Here is an 18,594-nt window from a genome sequence, read left to right on the forward strand (position 1 = left end):
GTGCAGGGCACGGACGGGCAAGGGGACAAAATCATTTCATTAGAGTAAATGGTTTAATTCTAATTAACCAAAGAGATATTTATACTGCAGGGAAATTCATGAATGTGCCTAACCCGTCATTTGCAGAATTCATCTTTTACTTTTGCACCCCTCCTCCAGTTTCTTGATCCTCCAAAGCACTGTGAACAGTTGAAGCTTGAGAACTTTTCCCAATCAGTTACCATTTGCTTAATTAACAGCAGTATTGTTAGTTGAGCCAGCATGCACATGGACATTGCCACCCACTAAATTCAGTTTGGTGTATTTACAGTATGAATCATCCCAGTTGACACTTACTAATTAAACTCAAATGTTTGTGTAGTTTAAGTCATTTTTTTTTATGTTTTCATTTCGAAAAGTTCTTGCATAAAGTGTTTTGAACCCTGTGTCCCAAGAATATATAGTTTGGGAGAAGCTTGATGTATCAAGGTGGACAGGAGCAGCCCTCGGTTTTGACAGCGGCATGACATGTTTGGGAGGGTGTTATGTGCTCCTGTGAATCTGTCGGATTTGTCATCACCTCCTGATTAGGCTGTTATCTCTGCTTTGCCTGTGAGGACAAGAAATGGGGGAGGAGAAACAGAAAAGTCTGCCTGCTTATTCTCAACGGAGGAAATGATCGGAGACACCGTGGCATTATTTGTGTGATTTGCATTGTTAATCAAGAAGTGATATATTTGTGGATCTATTTTCAACAGGGAGGAGAGGAGAGTCAGCTGTGCATGCCGTTCTGCTCAGGTGGGTGCACGTCTTGCGGTCATTTTTTCACAGACGTATGAGCCTACACCTCAGAATCTGAACCCAAACTCGGAGTGACAGTCTGTCTACTGTAAAGGTCAGAGCCTTTATTACCTCTAAACTTCCACATACCTGAGGAAATAATCTATTTACAACAAAGCATCTTCAACCCCCTCTCCTTCAAACTTCTCTCTCACCTCCCCTCAGTGGCACAGCAGTGGTCACCTTGTGGCCTTTTAGAGGAGACAAACCACTGCATGAAATCTAGCCCTGTCATTTAACAGATCATCAGTCATACTGGAGGTTATCAAAAGCAATAATGTAGAGAGAAGTGTAATATAGCAGGAGGCAATAACTGCAGAGGCATCTGATGGCACCATCTAAAATAAGCAGCTTATTTATCTGCAGATATCGGGACAAAATGTTCACAGTGCTTGGTGACATTTTTTATGGCTTGCTCATTACACAGTGTTAAAAAAAATGATAATCCTCAGATGATGTAATTCCCACATTCATTCAGTATTTCAGATTTAAAAAGCTTTAGAAGTAAAAGACAGTGAACAAGTAAAGGTCATAGTCATTCCTTTGCTTTAACAATATGGCATATTGTTTGCACTTGAACAAATTTCATGCAAAAACCCTGTTTGAATATCCGTGAAGAAGATTTGAGTATGCATGATTTTCAAATTGCCGTCTCCCCTCTGACTGGCTGCCCTCATTTTGTTCCTCAAGTCACAACATCAACAACTCATCTTTGTCGTGGCGTTCCACTGCGCATTTGTGTGAGGCTGGCTCACAGCTACTTACATGCAGTTAATATGCTTAATGAGATGTGTTCTGGTAAGTGAAGTGCTCGTCATATCTGGCAGCCAGGCCTCTCTAAGCATGGCAGGAAACTAAATCAGAGTCATTTCCCTTCACTTAGCCAGTGATTAACGCCAGGTCAGAGACGGCTGGCTGACCTTCTGGCCACCTAATGACTTTAAGTAGATCAATAGATCTCCAAAACCCCACCACATGGCGAACCAAAGGGCCATGTAGTCAGAGGAGGCCCTGTAGTGATCGAGAGTTGTTGAGTTCACCTCTGCTTCCCTATTCCTCACTCTTGTTCTTTCTTTGGCTCTGTTTCTTGTCACTTCTCTATCTCTGTGTAAAAGTTGTCACATCTGTACTCGTATTGTTTCTTCCCCCCTCCGAACACAACTGTGACTGTGGGTATGGCTCACAGCACCTCCTCAACACTGTCAACACATTCTCACTTTCCTTCATTTTTTTCTGACTCCTCTGGGGCAGAAGCCAGACTGAAGCTTGAACATTTTACTTATTGGATTAATTGTCCTTATAGAAATACATTTTCAGCGCATGCTCTCAGAATAAATGCTCAAGCATTTTTTACATGATACTTCAAATCATTAATCATAATTTTCTTAGGAAAATCATAAAAGAAGAAAAATACTGTATGAACTTTAAAGATAATTTGCTTAAAAACTGCTAATATAATAAAGCAGCTCTTCGGTGGGGTCCTTTAAAGATAAAAGATAGGAGATTGTATAAGGCGCAAATCATCATGAAATAACACAAGGTTAAAAAAAATCCTCTTCTGTCATGGCTTTTAATTATAATTACGGTATATAATCAACACTTCTCTTGATCCAACTTTTATAATACAAGCAATGCTTTTGGTCATGGTTTACAAAGATTACCAAGAGCTAAACAAAAGATTACAGTTTATATGTTAAACTGCGAGGAAACATATTCTTTTATTTCTTTTCTCTCTCAGTATCTGTTGGTCCTTGTGGCTGTATTCATATCTGTTGGGAGACAGCCAATTGGATTGTGATCATTCCTATGCTCATGTTTTTATGACGTTGTACATAAAAAGTAAAAAGACTGCACAAAACGTTATTTTCAAAAGTAATAATCTATTCTGAAAACAATCAGTTGTCTCCAGAGCACCTCAGTCACATCCTGACTTTAGGTTTCTGCTCCATCGCTCGGTGAGAAGTCTCTCTATGCAAAAAAGAGCTCAAATACTGTATATAAAAATGTTAAAAACAATAATAGGTAACTAAGTCCTAATTAAAAAGAGAACATGTTTCCTGTACTTTCTCTTCTTTGTACTGTTCTTTTGAGCTGTACTGTATATGACAGGAAACACTTGTTTTTGCCAAACATTACTGGCCAGGGCTTTAAATGTGATAAACTAGATCTGTAGTTCTCTTTTCCTCTGCCATCTTTGTCCACTTTGCTTCCTCATGTATTGTCCATCTGCTCAAAGTTCCTCTTCCTATCTTTATTATCTAAATACAAGGAGTACAGATACAGCCTTTTTTGGCCCATGCACATTTCCAACAATTAATATTTATATATTTAATAATTTCCTTTCTCTTCTCACACCTGCCTGAGAGGGTAACCGTTTAGAAATGGCTGTCTGGGACTCTTCTCTTTTTCCTTTTATTGTTATTTTCCTGTCTTCCTTCAGCCTGATTTTCTATGACTTGATCGTATTTTCTTGAAGATCCACTGGGCCTCTGAGGCCTTGATAACACTGTCGGTTTTTGACACCTGTCTTGAGTTATTTGTATCCACTGCAACTTCATGTATAACAGTTTTCTTTTTATCCCTTTCTGCTTCAATCTGGTCCTCTTTCCATCCCTAATACTTCTCTCCCTTTCTCTCTGAACCTCCACACCCTCACTGCAGCCATTTACTATATTGCTTCCATCCATTCACTTTTTAAGCTGATGGAATTGTCTCTCTCTCTCCTCTGTGTTTTGCTGACTGCGTCTGTTTTTCCTGCAACTCCAGACTTTAAGTTGTTCATTCATATAACCGTCCCTCCCCCCTGTCTCTCCCTCTCTGGCTCTGGCTTCTCACTCTCGTCTCCCTACTCATATATCACTTCATCTCTCCTGCCAGTCTGCTAGCTGACTCACAAACACTCAAGTTGGAAGGAAAGAAAATTAGAAGAGAGCTTTTGCAAGGGCAAGTAAGACGTCCCCCACAGATGAATGGATGTGAGTGAGGGGCCAGTGAGGTTCTGTAGGAGGGACTGAATGCTGAGGTAAATGTCTCCTCACATTGATAGTCTACAGAGGTCAGTGATGGGGTAAACACTCTTTAACTTGTGTGTCTTTAAACACAACGTTTTCACACAGGAGAGACTGTCTTTTACACTTTATTGATCAGTCTGAGTGCCACTTCCTCCAAGCTGAAAGCAAATATTACTCCATCTTGGTCCTTCTGGCCAAAGGCTTTCAAGTGTTACACTGTTGGATTTACATTCATCCCAACTAACGACTTAGAAATAAATTCTAGAGTTGCTTTGTCACTTTAAAATCACTTAGTCATGTTATCATGCCCACCTCACAATGACAACGACACTCCTTAATAAAAACTCTATCTAATCCTGTTGACCTTGGAGTCTTGGAGTCTTGACTCTGAACTCTTAGTCTTTCTTCAGCCATCGAGCGTCTCCTGAGGATAGTGGCATTGTTTCTCTAACTGGCCTCATCAATCATTATTCCCATGTTGCCTGCTCTGATGGCAGCTTTTGTCTGCATGCCTGGCATCAATGTGAGGCAGATGGGGGAGCTGGCACCCTTAAGTTGCAGTAGCACAAAGAAACTACGGCAGCACTGTAGGAATGGACGTTTTCTGACTGGACATGGTGCTGCCCCAGCTACCCTAACATTTCTGACTTTAAGTATCAGCCTTCAGTCTTCCAGCCTGACCTTTGTCTTCCCATGTTTTCTGTTATTTCAGGAACAAATCCAAACCCGGAACACCAGTGTTATATATTTTTGAAGGGGTCAGTACAAACCAATCTAAATCAATGTGAGTACTTTATTTGAACTGTTTTATTTTTTTAAATAACTTTTTTTGTGTTTTGTTTAGTTCTTCAATTTTTTTTGCAAATGGCATGATCTGCAAAAATCCACAGCATCTGGAAAAGCTTTGAGTTTCAAATTTTAACAGGAAGCTTGGAATGAAGAGGAGTAATTGTTTTGGGTATCTAAAGGATTTTGGAGGTGGAATAGGGACTTAGGAGTTTAAAAATGTAAACGGGTGCCAGTCCATGCAGTACTTTGAAAGCAATTAAAAACAGATTCAGGTTATTATTACTGGATTGTAGTTGAGCTGGAAGGGAAATTAACGCATTAACTAACATATAAATCCACACAGATCAAAGCAAGTCCAATAAAATCCGGTAATTTCCCTCTACAAGTGTGGTGGATCCCAATCAAGCAGGCAGACTGCATTATTCAGCCCTTAATTACCCTGAAATCGGTGAATCTCTGCATCTCAACAACCTCCCCGCCCCACGTCTAAGATAAGAGACGGCAGTTACTCCTGACACATTTTTATTCACCAGCATTACGTAACTTTCATCCCAGTCATGCCTTTGATTAGACTGTAATGAACTACAGCCCAGTCAAGTCTTAGTGGCTGAATGAATTAAAAGAGCTTATGAAAGTTGAGCCCAGTGGAGCGCAGAGAATATTAACAAAAGAAGTCAAACCGTCATAATTTCTCCTTTGTAGTCTGTTTGGTGCAGAAGAAGATGAAAAAGAGAGAGGAGTAGAAATGCTTGAGGGCCATAGGACGTGTGGTCTAATGTAGTCTATGGATGCATCATTATGCTTGGCACTGCATGGCTGAATACAAGCAGCCAGACCTTCTAATCCAGACTGTATACAGGGGAGGAAGAAGAGGACAGAGAGAATAGATGACAGGAAGGAGGGGCATACAATAAAGGAATGGCCAGAATCCACAGCGGAGTAAGGTGAGAAAGAGGGAGAGAGAGAGAGAGAGGGAGAGAGGGAGAGAGGGAGATGGGAGGAGGGAACGGAGGAGGAGAGAAGGAGGCATGCAGTGAAGAAGGGTGATGTCACCTCTAACAGGCAACCAATGAGAATCTGGGAGGGAGAGAGAGAGCGCGGCCGAAGGAGGGTGTGTTTTTCTATCACTGCAGCATCAGCAGAGAAGAGAGGTGCACAATCAATTTCATAGAGAAGAGGCGGAAAAGGCGAAGGTAGATAAGGAAGAGAGAGGAGGGGAAAAGACACCAGGATTTGCCAGAAGAAAAGAGCATCCCTGTGAAGGTAAGAGGATTTTTTTTTTTTTTTTGGCTCAAATGAACAGCTTGTACGTTAAACAGAATTGGAGCTTGTGGGCAGTTTAATTAGTCTGTTAGGTGGAGGTTATTATGGAATCACACCTTTGCCTCATCTTCCACTGACATTAAAAGATGACTGTCTGGTTGAATTAAATTTATTTGAGCGTTCTTTGATTAACAGTTTCTGGCATTATGTCTGTTTTCCAGCAGGTATTTTATGTTTTTTTAAACTATAAATTAACAACTATGTTAACTGACTTACTTTGCCAAAAAAAAAGATATAACTTCTTTTATTTCAGTGATTGTGAAGGTTGCGTTTAACTCTTCATACTGTAGAACAATTAAATATAAATCAAACACATTTGAAAGTATTCAAAACAGGTTTCATGGGTAACCTGTTGGAATAGATAACTCTTAGATATCTCGACTTCTTAGTTTTTTGTATTCATCTTGCATTGAAAAAAAAATCATTGCATTGCAGACAACAGGGTCTCCTATAATATTCCTATAAGCCATGCAGCAGTGGCCACCTGCTGATCAATGTATGGGTTAGGTCAAAAGAATACTCTGACATTGTTTATGGTTTAATATGTGTCCTTTAAAAGAGCTATTTTGGATTTTTATGTCAAATAATTTATGTGACTGTTATTTTTTATATCCTTCTAAATTTAATCAACTGCAATTTTGTTTTTACCTTTTTAATATTGATTCATGGCAAATTTGTACCACGAGCCCTTCCTTACAATTTCTTTTAAAATGTGAACAAATATTTAATGCTACTATTCTTCAGTCTGCTCCTTCGTCGTCCATAATGTATATTTTTCTTCCAACCGAGACTAATTACCCAGACAAATTATTTGCCTAATATTAAAATGAGTTTCTCTGCACTTTCCCCTCCCCCAGCTATTAGCTGTGTGGCTTAATGTTAACAACTGCCCATGACTGCATGGGCATTCGCTGCTGTGATTTTCATTGATGAGGAGGACGAACCTCAGCTGTACGGTGAACAGCACAGCAGAGCAGACTACGATTTTCTAGTCTACCAGTCTTATCTCCTGCGGCTGCTGTGAGCCTCTTTAGTGAGGGCAATGATAAAGCTGAGTAACCTGAAACTACAGACTTTTGAGGGGAGAGAAGTGTAGGAATCTGAAAAGAACAGGAAGAGGGGAGGGAAGAAAATAGAAATGAAGTTATCAACAGGAGAAAGAAAGAGAGAGAGAGAGAGAGCGAGCGAGAGAGAGATTTATACGGAAAGAGATATCAGGCGAGGTGAAAATAAGGGTGGGGCTGTGCTCCCTGGCAGACTGTAGAGGTGTGCCCATGTAAAGGAAAGGCTCACCTGGCTCTTTGCCACACAGCTGCCTGCTGTCACCCTCTGTGGCCTGTAACACATCTGTTTTACCCAATGGCAGAAAATGACAATGTTCCACTGGTTGTGTTAATGATGTATCATTGTATTACCAGAGGCAGCAGCTAAAGGCTGTGAGCTTTTTTTGGCTGTAGTTGTTCATGCATGAATTGTTTATTGTTGGTGTGTATGTCTCTGTGAATATTCCCGTATTTTGACCAAAACCTCAAAAAGGTGTATCATCATTGCTATATTGTACATATCTGTTCTCATCATGTGAACTCCTATGTGCTGGTGGTGTATTGGACCTTCCCTCTTCCTTTTTTTTGTCTCGCTCAATGCCTGAGTAGCCTGCAGCCTGTCCCAGATGAACCCAGTCAAGGGACTATAGGGGAGGGACAGCATTGCTCCTGACAATGACTTGTTACCATATGTGCAACATCCATAAACACACTGCACTGTACACATTCACAAAGTAGATCAAGATACAGCTGCTGCTGAAAAGGGCGTGTTGGAGTGAACGATGTATGTGTATGAATGTGCGTCTGCTTCCTTTCCAGGGCAGCAATGCTCCAGAGACCCACTGCTGGTCACATTATCATACTGTTTAATGCAGTATGGTCTGTATGGCAGCAGCAGCCAAATCCCGAGACATTGTTTTTGTTTGTTTGTGCTTGTATAGCAGGGATGATGTTGTCAGTGTAGGTAGCTCCACTCGGACAGTATGATTACCTTTGCTACAGTTTGGTGCAGAACGTAATCTCCCCTCCAATGCTGGCCGCTTAATTAAGCTGTTCCATCAAAGAGATGGATGGAAACAGGGATTTATGTGAGGAGAAAAGGACAGAGAGACAGGGAATGGTGATGAAAAGACAGGGGAGGTTGGTGTAAGCAACCCAAAAAAGATAAAAGATGGGAAGGTGGACTTCCTTTTGAAAAGGCAAAGCACTTTGCATCCTTTCATTGCTATAGAGAGTGGCGAGAGAGAGAAGGAGGGATCAACTCGGATATGGAAAAGGGCAAGGTCACGAGGGAGGATGGGCGCAAGCTAATGAAAGAACCGCAGAAAGAATAGCTGGCATGTTTAAAAGGAGGAATTCTTCACATATTTTATTTACAGATAATGACAATCGGAGAAGGGAAAAGCACCGCAACGTGTAACCACATTTTAATGCTGGCCTTTTGCCAAATGCCTTAAGTCAAGCAGTTGAAGTGGAGAGCTGGTGTTGTGTAGGAGGAGAGGAATGATCGACACTCAATCTGCCAGTAAAACCAAGAAACTCCAGGGAGAAGCAGTGCTGCACTGGCCCTTCGCTTGGAAGCAACCTGTTACAGCCTCAGGGCACGTCGCCTGTCATCCTGCTCACTAAACACACACTCACAGAACCCCGTCTGTATGGGCACCACTTATGCAACACACACACACACAAGTCAACACTCTGCAAATAAACACTGCAGAGATCCTGTTGCACTGCGCCAAATTAAAGATTCTCTAATGTTGCCTCCGTGGCCTGATTACTTAGGCGTCTGCTACTGATCAAAGAGTGCACTGGTAACTTTGTGGGGATTCAGCTGTGAAGCGACGGCGGGGTAAAATAAGGGTTAAGCGAGAAAGCTATCTCTTAGACTGAAGTGTCAACAATAACTTTCATCTCTGGTTTTCTTTTCATCCTCCTTTGAGAATAAAAATTGTAAAGTTACAGACTCACAAACACAGATCTAAAGGCTTGAGAGTGAACTCCTTCGAGCTATCCCCCAGCGTGCGTGTGTGTGTGAGAGTCTTTTTGATGGCTTGCACATGTGAGAGTGTGGTTATATGTGCACCTTCAAGATGCTGTCAGAATAGAGCGTCCCTTTCAGACACACACACACACACACTCACACTCACACACACACACCCACCCTTCCCAGTTGCAGTGTGGAAGCTATTTGATTTAGGCTATGCAGATGGGAGCCGGCCCACTTGGTGTCAAGTGGGGGATCGTGTCAACATGCTGTCAGGGTTTGGTGGAGAATACATTGTGGTGATTTAGGCGAGCTTAGGGTCAGATGGATTGACAAGCCAGCCACGGGTAAATGATTATGTAGAATTCAGTAGGAGGGAAGGGGGCTAGCAAGAAAGGGAGGGCGAAATTTGCAGAGGTGAAATGAGGCAAGCGCAGGGAGGAAAACTTAAAGATGGAAAGGATTGATTTAAAAGGCAGCCGGATGTTACAGAGATTGGAGAAAAGATAAAAGCTGTTAAGGCAGAGGAGACAAAGCTGGAGAGGATTGTCACGGCAATTTCTCTGAACCACCTTGTTCCAGTCATCTCTTTGGAGGCCGGTTCTCTCTTCTTAGACAGCTTGTGCAAACCTTTTAGCCTCAGTTATCCATTTTCTGTGTCTCTATCTTGCTTTTTACTTTACCTGCCACACACTTCTGTGATTCCACATATCACACTTGCATATCAGTATTCATCCAGTGGTGGACAGAGAAGCCCACATTGGAGTTTTAATCAAAATAATGACTGTGGCTCCCATTAGCCTTCCCAGAAAGAGGCTCTCAGACAAAGGTTTGTAAATCCAACCCTATTATACAATTGAACCTGTGATGGAGACCAAGGCACAAATAGAGGCGTCATGTATGGAAATTAATCTTATTTGGCAGAGTGAATTACCTTATTACAGCTCTCAGAAGTGATGGTATGAGAGACGAGAAATTGTGGAACTCCCCAGGGAAACAAATAAGATATTGGCAGATAGAATTACAAAACTGGAACCCCATAGTGGTTATTATTTGAAACCTGGAGAGAAATTAATTACTGCCAAACCCAATAATAAAACTGGAGGCCTCAGTTATTGTTGAAATATATTTTTAAATGAGAAAATATATATTTAAAATACAGCACTTTCCAATAAAATTCAATCTTGTGAATTTCATTTCTTCAGTGGTCATCATTAAAAATGAAAAACCAGACTGGAGAAAGAGTGATAAATCTAAAGTTGAATATGAATAAGGGGAGATATAAAACTCCATGTCTGACCTTCTCTGTCCCTCCTTTATGCTGCCCTTATCCTTTTTCTCTCTTCTGGCAAACTGATGTCTTTGTCTTAGTGAAACAGAGAATTCCCCTCCGTGTCACTCCATCCGGACTACAGTCAGCTCTATCAAAGAGGCCTCTTATTCCACATCAGTGACTATAAATGGACTTAAATGACCCTCTGTGTGCATCCATGTTAATCATCAAAGATGATGCTGTGTGCAATTGTGTGCGTTTGTGTTTTACTATGAAGAGTGTCCAGTATGAAATGCTCCTATAAATGAATGGACTGTACTTCACATAGACTACTACTGTTGGCTCATTGACTCTTATTTGTTAAAGATAACGTCCAGTGTCTGAGGGCTGCATCGTAAATGATTGTATGGATGTCTTAGTTGAACTGTTTTATATTTTCAAACCACATTGTGCCAAAAAGTTTCTTCAGAACATCGGACACTGCAGTTTAAAATGTTTGCTCATTTTCAACTCCTGTAATTTACATATGCAGAGAAATGGAGATGTTTTGCATTCAGAATAATAAAATCAGATAACATCAAAGATATGATAATACAGTATAATACATACCATAATATACTATAGAGAATGCACTGAAGGAGAATTCTGTTATAATGGGACATGACAGCATTGGTTTATTAATTTATTGATTTGTTGCTGAGAGGCCGGATGCATTTTTAATGAAACTTGGAGGAGTGATGGATCCCAGTACTGCCGGCTACTTCAACTCTGTTGCTTTGCTTTAGGTTACATCATGCTGTTCTGCTCAACTTTGGGGAGAGCTTTTTCACTACTGTTGGAATGTAGTCTTTTCATGTCAGTTTCCCCTCGACAGTGCTTCTCAGTGTCCTTTACATGACTTTCATCTTATCCCATTTTCCCCTTTTAATACTTAAGCTCGGGCAAAGAAAATGAATAACACTTTTCATCCACTCTTTTATGCATGTGGCTGCCTCTGTTTTAAAGGTAGTATTTGGCAATTTTCCCTGAATGTAAAAACTGCAAGTCCTTGTTTGACCAAAGTTGGTGAAGTTGTCTTGATAGACATGTATCCTTATATAAGTTCTTGTTTGCTTCATGAAAGCTTGGACTGGATTGCAACATCGAGGCTTTTGCAGGAGCATATCCAAACATTCCAAGCGTCAAGAAAAAATAACCAAGAGTTTTTGAATCATGATATCATCATGATCCCTCAAGACAGAAAATAACTGTGAGTCTTACACAGTGGAGCAAGTGCCATGAATTAAATGTGACTGCTTGACAAGGATTGAGGGAAAAAAACAAGTTCCTGGGTTGGAAAACACAGTGTGGTTTTGAATGAATTTAAATGCCTATTTATTGAGAGAGTTTACATTGTAATACATTGATTTTGTTTCACTTGGCTCTCCCCCCTCATAAACCTCATTTGAATGAACTATAACAGAAATAAATGGGGCATGAAACACTCGAACAGACCCCGCATCCTCGAGTACTGCAGGTAATGTAAGTAAACAGTCTGTCTGTTTGTGTCTCGTCTGCATATCTCGGTGATGTTGTGACTGTGTTTTCTCTCAGGCACATTATCTGCTGTGTCAGCCATGATATATTCATTAGGGTTGGATTACAGAGAGTAGGAGGAGATCAGGTTTTGAGTGGGTTGTAATCCCCATACACTGGCCTAATTTAATCTCACCTACTGTGCCATCCTATTACACACTACACCCACCACATGCATGCAGGCTGCTGGAAGGAGGAGAGCAGAGCAGGGGTGAGCAAGGTTAAAACAGGGCAATGCCAGACAAGAGGCATGGAGACAAAGAGGGAAAAAGAAAAGTAACACATGAAAGAAAATTGATCATAAGGCAAAGGAGAGCGATTCAGGAATAAAATGTCAGAGATTAAATAAAGAAGGGGAGATGGATTTCACAACTTTCCCGATTTCAAAACTTTGCATATTTCACAAATTTCGGTGTTTACTGGAAAGTTGTGAAATATGGAATGTTCCCCATCCCTCTTTGGTCAATGATTTAAAAACATTCACTCATCTGGATCCTGTTCCCACTAATCTCATATAAGTAATGTTCCTACTTTTGATCAAGTACCTGAAAAGGAGCTTTATTAACTGTTATAAGTGAAGCATTATTATGAACCATGTAAATAAACATCTTGTGAATGTTGATAAAGGATCTATAAACAACTTTCTTAGTGTTAATGGATATCTTACAAGTCAAATATAAATAAAGTTTAACACTCATTAAGTCTTATTAATGTTAATACATATCTTATTTATGTTTATGATGTATATAAACTGTTAATACATTTCTAACAATAGCCTAAAAGTGTCTTATAAAACATAATACATGTGTTAATTATTCCATTATTTCGGTCAATAATTATTAATAAGGGCTTCAAGTGACTTATCTCCTATTAATTAATGCTTATGACAATCACCTAAATACCTGGATGTATTTAAACAGTGACACGTTATTATATTTATCTGGACAAGTTGCAAATAATTTCCATGTAAAGGAGACTTTGCACATATAGGTTGGTACCTTATTCTGCTTTTTTACCTTTTATGACCTACATCCCTCTCCTTTATCTGCTCACAGCTTTAGAGAATCAGGCCATTCTAGCCTCTTACACAAGTTCTACCTTAACACAGTGGATGTCTGCGAATGTGTCCTTGTTAGCCTCTCCTTAATGCAGACTGTGTTCTTGAAAAAGGTTGGTGTTCGTAGTTCTGTGAGTCTGCTCTCTGAATTGATCAGAGGTAATTGGGCATGGCAGTACAGAGTGTCTCCCACAATACGCGAGCAGCAATAATGAACCTCTATATTTAGCTATAAAATGTCTGTTTGCATCAGACATCATGTTCTGCTGCACAGTGGGAAACATTGATTGTGTTTATGTGGCCAAACTTGCAGGGCTATGTGTTGTGTTGCCATTTTTGTAATAATTTGGTGCCGAGGAGAGGACTTACTGATGGTGCAGGAAACAATAAGGAGACATGGTGTGAGGCTTCTTGTTAATATGGAGAAAAGATAAAAGGCCCAATCCTCTGGAGGAAACACAGGAGCAACACGGAGGGAAAACAGATTTATGCAGGGGTGCAGATGTCACATCAGGGGAAAGAGGGAGATGAATGGAGAAAAGATGAGTAGCAGAAATAACCCCACATGGAGATAAACAGAGACAGCAGAAAGCAGACAGAGGGCCTGGACATTGTTAACAAGTTTAACGAAGTAATTACACACATAAGCAAAGACCTCTTCCTCCAGGCCTTACAGAGAAGATGGTGGCAGGGGACACAGGAGAGAAAGTGAAATACTGTAAGAAACATTGTTAATATCAGGCCTTTAAATATATATCGATTGTAACGTTAATGTGTGATCCTGCTCAGGGCAACGAGCAGGAAGTGTGAAAGTGTGGAGGGTAAGATTGCAGGACAAAGTGGGAAGATGAGGAAATTAAGATAGCGGGAGCAGAGAGAACAAGATCGGAGGTTAAACAACAGAGATCCTGTAGCGATGGAAATGTCAGTGTGTGCAGTGGCAAGACACACACACACGCACACACACACACACACACACACACACACACACAGTCAAACACACGTGATGGTGTGCTTAGTGAGCCTGTTATTAAATAAGAGAAACACAACCCCGAACATAAATAGCAGAAGTGGCTACAGACCAAACTGACAGGATAAAATAGGTGTGATGTCTTCATACTTAATAGCTTTTGTATGTCATCAATCTTTATAGACACACATAACTCTAAGTTTTCCCTCCTTCTCTCTCAAATCCTTCTATCTTCGCGTCCCTCCCTCTGCCTATCTTCTGTCAGCAGTCCAGAGAGTCTCTGTTTTATTTATGACTGTGTGGTGAACGCTGTTTTGACCAACCTGTTTCAGACCGGGGACAAACAATCCAACGGTAAACGTTAGTGACAGGGCTGTTACTAGCTTCATGACATTCGCATACACTTTTTTTTTTCCCCACTATGTCGGCCACCCTTGGCTTGTCTGTGGGGGACCCATCCACCTCCACAAGTGTCAGAAGAAGCTGTTTTTTTCCTTTCAATTCGAATCATGTAAAAAGTGTCTGAGGTGCTTGAAAATGTTGTCATGCTAAATCTGGGTTCGTTCGGCTCGCGGTTCTGCATGACAGGAGAATGCTGTGGTGCTGTGGGTGTCCCATATAAAAACCAGCAGGATCAGCGTGTTTGAGGCCGTGCTATCATGGGATGGAGATGCTTTAGATGCCTGCAACTATGCAGTGTTCCATGATAATGCCATTGTTCTATTTCCTCCTTATAAAGGTGTGTTTCTGTGTGTTTCGTGGCTCATGCATTAAAGTGCAGGAGTATAAACAAGAGTATCTAATTCTTGCCGCAAGCACCTTTGTAATGTGTGTGTACAGTCTTGATTTGGAATGTCAGACCTTGTTGGCCTAACTCTATGAAAAGCCCATCAACCGGTTGTTTAGCCACAGGGAAAGGTCACCCAGCTTCCACTACATCCCTGTGGCCCCTCTCCCTTCTTTCTGTTTTTCTCTCCCACTCCCTTTCTCTGGCTTGAACTTTCGTCTCTCATAACTGAAACAAAACCGGAAGAAAGGGAGATATGAGAGAGTGAGGGTAAGATAAGTGAACAATACTGCAGGAGAAAGTGAGGGGGGAAAGAAAAGATGATGCAAGAGGAGGGGAGCAGTGAAGCTCTACAAAACAATGTACATATATAGAAGGAAAAAAAAACCCAGCAGCTTCTCTTCTTTCTGCTTACTCACTCTGTCTGCCTCCTGGAAAAGATAAAATAACACCAGATATATTTGTCACTTGCTTTAACTGCCTGGCGGGAGATGATGCACACACAGACAGCTACAAACACAGGCGGGACAGAACAGGTTGTCTGTTTACTCTCTCTCATTTTTGCGCCTCGCTGAAAATTGCTGTGAGTTCCGGAAAATGTCAAGTCCTTGATCTCTTTGCACCACTACACACTGGTGCGTGGACAGGCTGTGCAGAGATGTAGGGAGGAGGATTTTGAAGAAACGGGGGTCTCTAAAGCAGAGCTGAGGCTGTGGGCCTAAGATAACGCAGCAGCCTTTGATGGAGCTTGGCCCTCCTCTGTTGGAGAGCATGAGCTGCTCCGCCTCACATAGATCTCCACTGTGGACTCCATTGGTAATGATTGGATTTAGTTACGGAGCCGAAATGGTTTGCCGATGATAATGATAACAGATGTGATGAGAGTTAGTCAGCCACTTAGAGGTCGAGGGATTGCATCGATGCTGCCAATTTCCCCTTGGACTGGAAGGTCTTCCTCAGGCTTGATACAACTTGATGGCAGGGGATGATAGAACGCTACCTGTAATTGCATTGTGTATGATTCTGCTTTGGCAGTCGTAATGAAGATGTAGTGCAGCACACATGTAAGAGAGTACTCCAGCAGCTTCCTTCTATAAGGAAGGAGAAGAAGAAAACTAGGAGGAAGGGAAGTATGGGGTGAAGGAGTTCGTGGAGAGAAAAAGGGGAAAGTTTCACACTGATATAAAGAGTGAAATGGAGTCAGCAGGGAGCATGGCATAGAGCAGTGATGTGAAAGAGATAGAGGAGCGTAAATAGCAGACTTTGTGCAAAGATGACAGTCAGGAATGGGGAAGTCTTTCAAGTGTTGGTAGCATGTAGACATAACAGAGGGAACTGGTGAGAGTCAGAGATGGGGACTCAGGAGACAGGAGATGAAGGTAGAGACTATAAAGTTCAGATGGATGAGAGTGAGAGAGGGTATGGGGGGATGGGGTGAGGACGTTGAACATGTAGAAGGGGGAGGGGAGGGAAATATCTTCTGTGTGCGGCTGAGCTGGAGTCAGGAGGTTGTCATGGTGATAGCAGGGTGTGAAAAATAATGGGAGGCAGGGGTATTGACACCTAAAGGCCTGGATGCTGCGTAGACATTTTGACCTGTCACACCCTGAGCAAACAAACATGTTTACCTTCCCACCAAACAAACACACAAGCGCTAACACAGGTGGAGCATAACAATAAGCTTGAGATCATGTATAAAGCGCAGTAGCCTTATCACCAAGCAAACTCTGCTTCCCATGTCTCTCAGCTCTCTTTTATTCCCACCCTTATTTGAATGGCAGGCAAATTCCCATAAACTGACTTGTCTGCCAGACAATTACCTAAACCAACCTGTGCTGTCTGCTGCTATGTGCCTATGTGTGTTTTAGGTTGTGCAGGTTTGAGTGACACATGTTTGAGCTTGATATATCTGAACGCTGCTGTTTTCCTGTGTGTTGATGACGCAGAGAGATGAGAGCAGCAGAGAGAAAGAAGATGATATAGAGACAAGCAGCAGCTCCAGCAGGGTATGGTTTCTTTGAGCTAGTGTCTCACACTTATATAACTATTTTTATGTGTATCAATTCCTAAAAAAATAAAAACATAGTATATAACTGCAATATATAAACGCTTAAGTTGAACATATTTTTTTTTTAAATTAACAGCAACAATGTTTTCTGTGATCAGTACCTAGTGTTTTATTTAAAGGGATGCCAGTTTTCTAAGATAAAGATGAATATTTCTTACTCTGATGTTAGAAGTTATGCAACAACAACAAAAAACATGAATTCACAGAGATGACGCTCAAACGCTTGATTTTCATCTCTCTGTTGAGAGAACGTAAAGCGTAAAAGCAATGCAGCAAATTGCAGCACAGCAGGAAGTTTGAAAGATTTACATATTGGACAACAAATAATCAATACCATTTCTTATTCAGGACGTAAGCAGTTTTACATTGTGGTTTTATAGATGATCCTCATTAGAAGAAAGAGATTAAGATGGATTGTTCCACTGTTTATGGGTTTGGGATTTTTTTGTATTATTAATCTAAAGACTGCTTGAGGAGAGCAACAACATGCTATTCTACTTACTCCTTCTCTGCTCCTTTTCATTTACACACTGCCCATTATCTTTCCACTCTGTTTCCACTCGATAGACATTTCCTCGCTGTTTAGGGGCTGTGTATCTCCTTCCTCATCCCCAGAAGACCTTGGATTTGATTAGATGAGGAGCACTTAAGGGGTTGTGCTGCTTCTGCAACTTTTAACAAAGTTAATGTGATTGCCAAGTAGCTGTTGTTCAAACTGGTTAATCATTTCTTTGATATGAATCACCACAACCGGTGAGCTGATATGCAGAAGTGCTCCCTCATACATCTTGACAGTTAACTTGCAACATTTGGTTGGTTATGCATGTGATCTATCAAGAGCTCTTCGGCTTGTTGTTGCATTTGCAATTGTTAATATGTCTTTTGCATTGCTGTGTTTACCAAACGATAGTGCTTATATCTTTTGTCAAGGGGTGCAAGGATGTCTGATGCATGCTTTTATTTCAGAATTTTCTGTGATTCATGTGTCTCAACCATCCTAGTGTCAGGGTAGGGAAAAAAAGAAAAGCATGCCGCTTTCCCACAGCCGTTGAGCCACTGGGGCTCTTCCATGCAAATGTGTTAGCAAAGCACTATGTGTGACCTTGCCCTGCCAACAGCTCATTTCCCTGAAGTGGTAGAAAATACAGGATTACATCCTTTCTAAGGAGACCATGACAATTGTTTCTTACTCAGAGCAAGCAGCTGTCTGCAAGGAAGCTTAGGGCCCAAAATATCTTATTTAAAAAAAAATAAAAAATAAGAAATAGATATCTTTGGTTAATAACCTGGGAACTGGACAATCTCTTTAAAGTAAAAGTATCAGTTAAAGAAAATATGATTATTTTTCCACTTCTTTTGTCTGGGACATGATCTTTATTAGTATGAAACCTGTTGGGGTGGAGGTTGTAGGTCACATACACACTCCGCCCATCTCCTCAGGGTGTGGCGTGCTGATTCTCCCAAGGTAGACGACAAGTGTCCTTGCGTGTCACATGAGCCACAGGCAGCTGTGTCCTCTAGTGCTATATGGGTCACTTATCACCTGACCCATGGGACCACTCCCTCCTCCTCCTTTCTGTCTGCTGAATGACTGAGTGCACAGCCCCTCCTTAGAAATCACTACCTGCAACAGCCAACACAAACCAACCACACTAACAGCACACTCCACTTGATGCATCCACACACACACAAACACACAACCGCACATAAAAGTGCACAAATATGCTTTGTGCACCTTTCACATCTGATACTTATCCGAAATAACATGAATATAACAAGTTTCTCCTTCCTCTTGATTTTATAAGGCTCACATATTTATCCACTGATCAATAATGTTTGCATTACTGACTGAATTACACTTTGACCAGTCGAAAAATCACAACGCTCTTCATTTT

The 18,594-nt window shown here is 41.2% G+C and overlaps 1 protein-coding gene across 5 annotated transcripts in view; it reads left to right on the plus strand.

Annotated features, from left to right (window-relative positions):
- The first annotated feature begins 639 nt into the window (after positions 1-639).
- Positions 640-18,594, plus strand: part of l1cama (L1 cell adhesion molecule, paralog a) — a 43,515-nt gene continuing 25,560 nt past the window's right edge. For 4 of the 5 annotated variants that reach the window (XM_079360591.1, XM_079360592.1, XM_079360593.1 and 1 more), the window contains exons 1-2: positions 640-777; positions 4,543-5,882. The gene's annotated coding sequence lies outside the window, so the exon portion shown is untranslated. Of the gene's footprint in view, positions 778-3,696; positions 3,842-4,542; positions 5,883-18,594 lie in introns of all 5 variants that reach the window. The other variant, XM_079360590.1, reaches the window with a different exon arrangement.

The sequence above is a fragment of the Symphodus melops genome (assembly GCF_947650265.1).
Source record: "Symphodus melops genome assembly, chromosome: 13".
NCBI classification, from domain to species: Eukaryota; Metazoa; Chordata; class Actinopteri; order Labriformes; family Labridae; genus Symphodus; species Symphodus melops.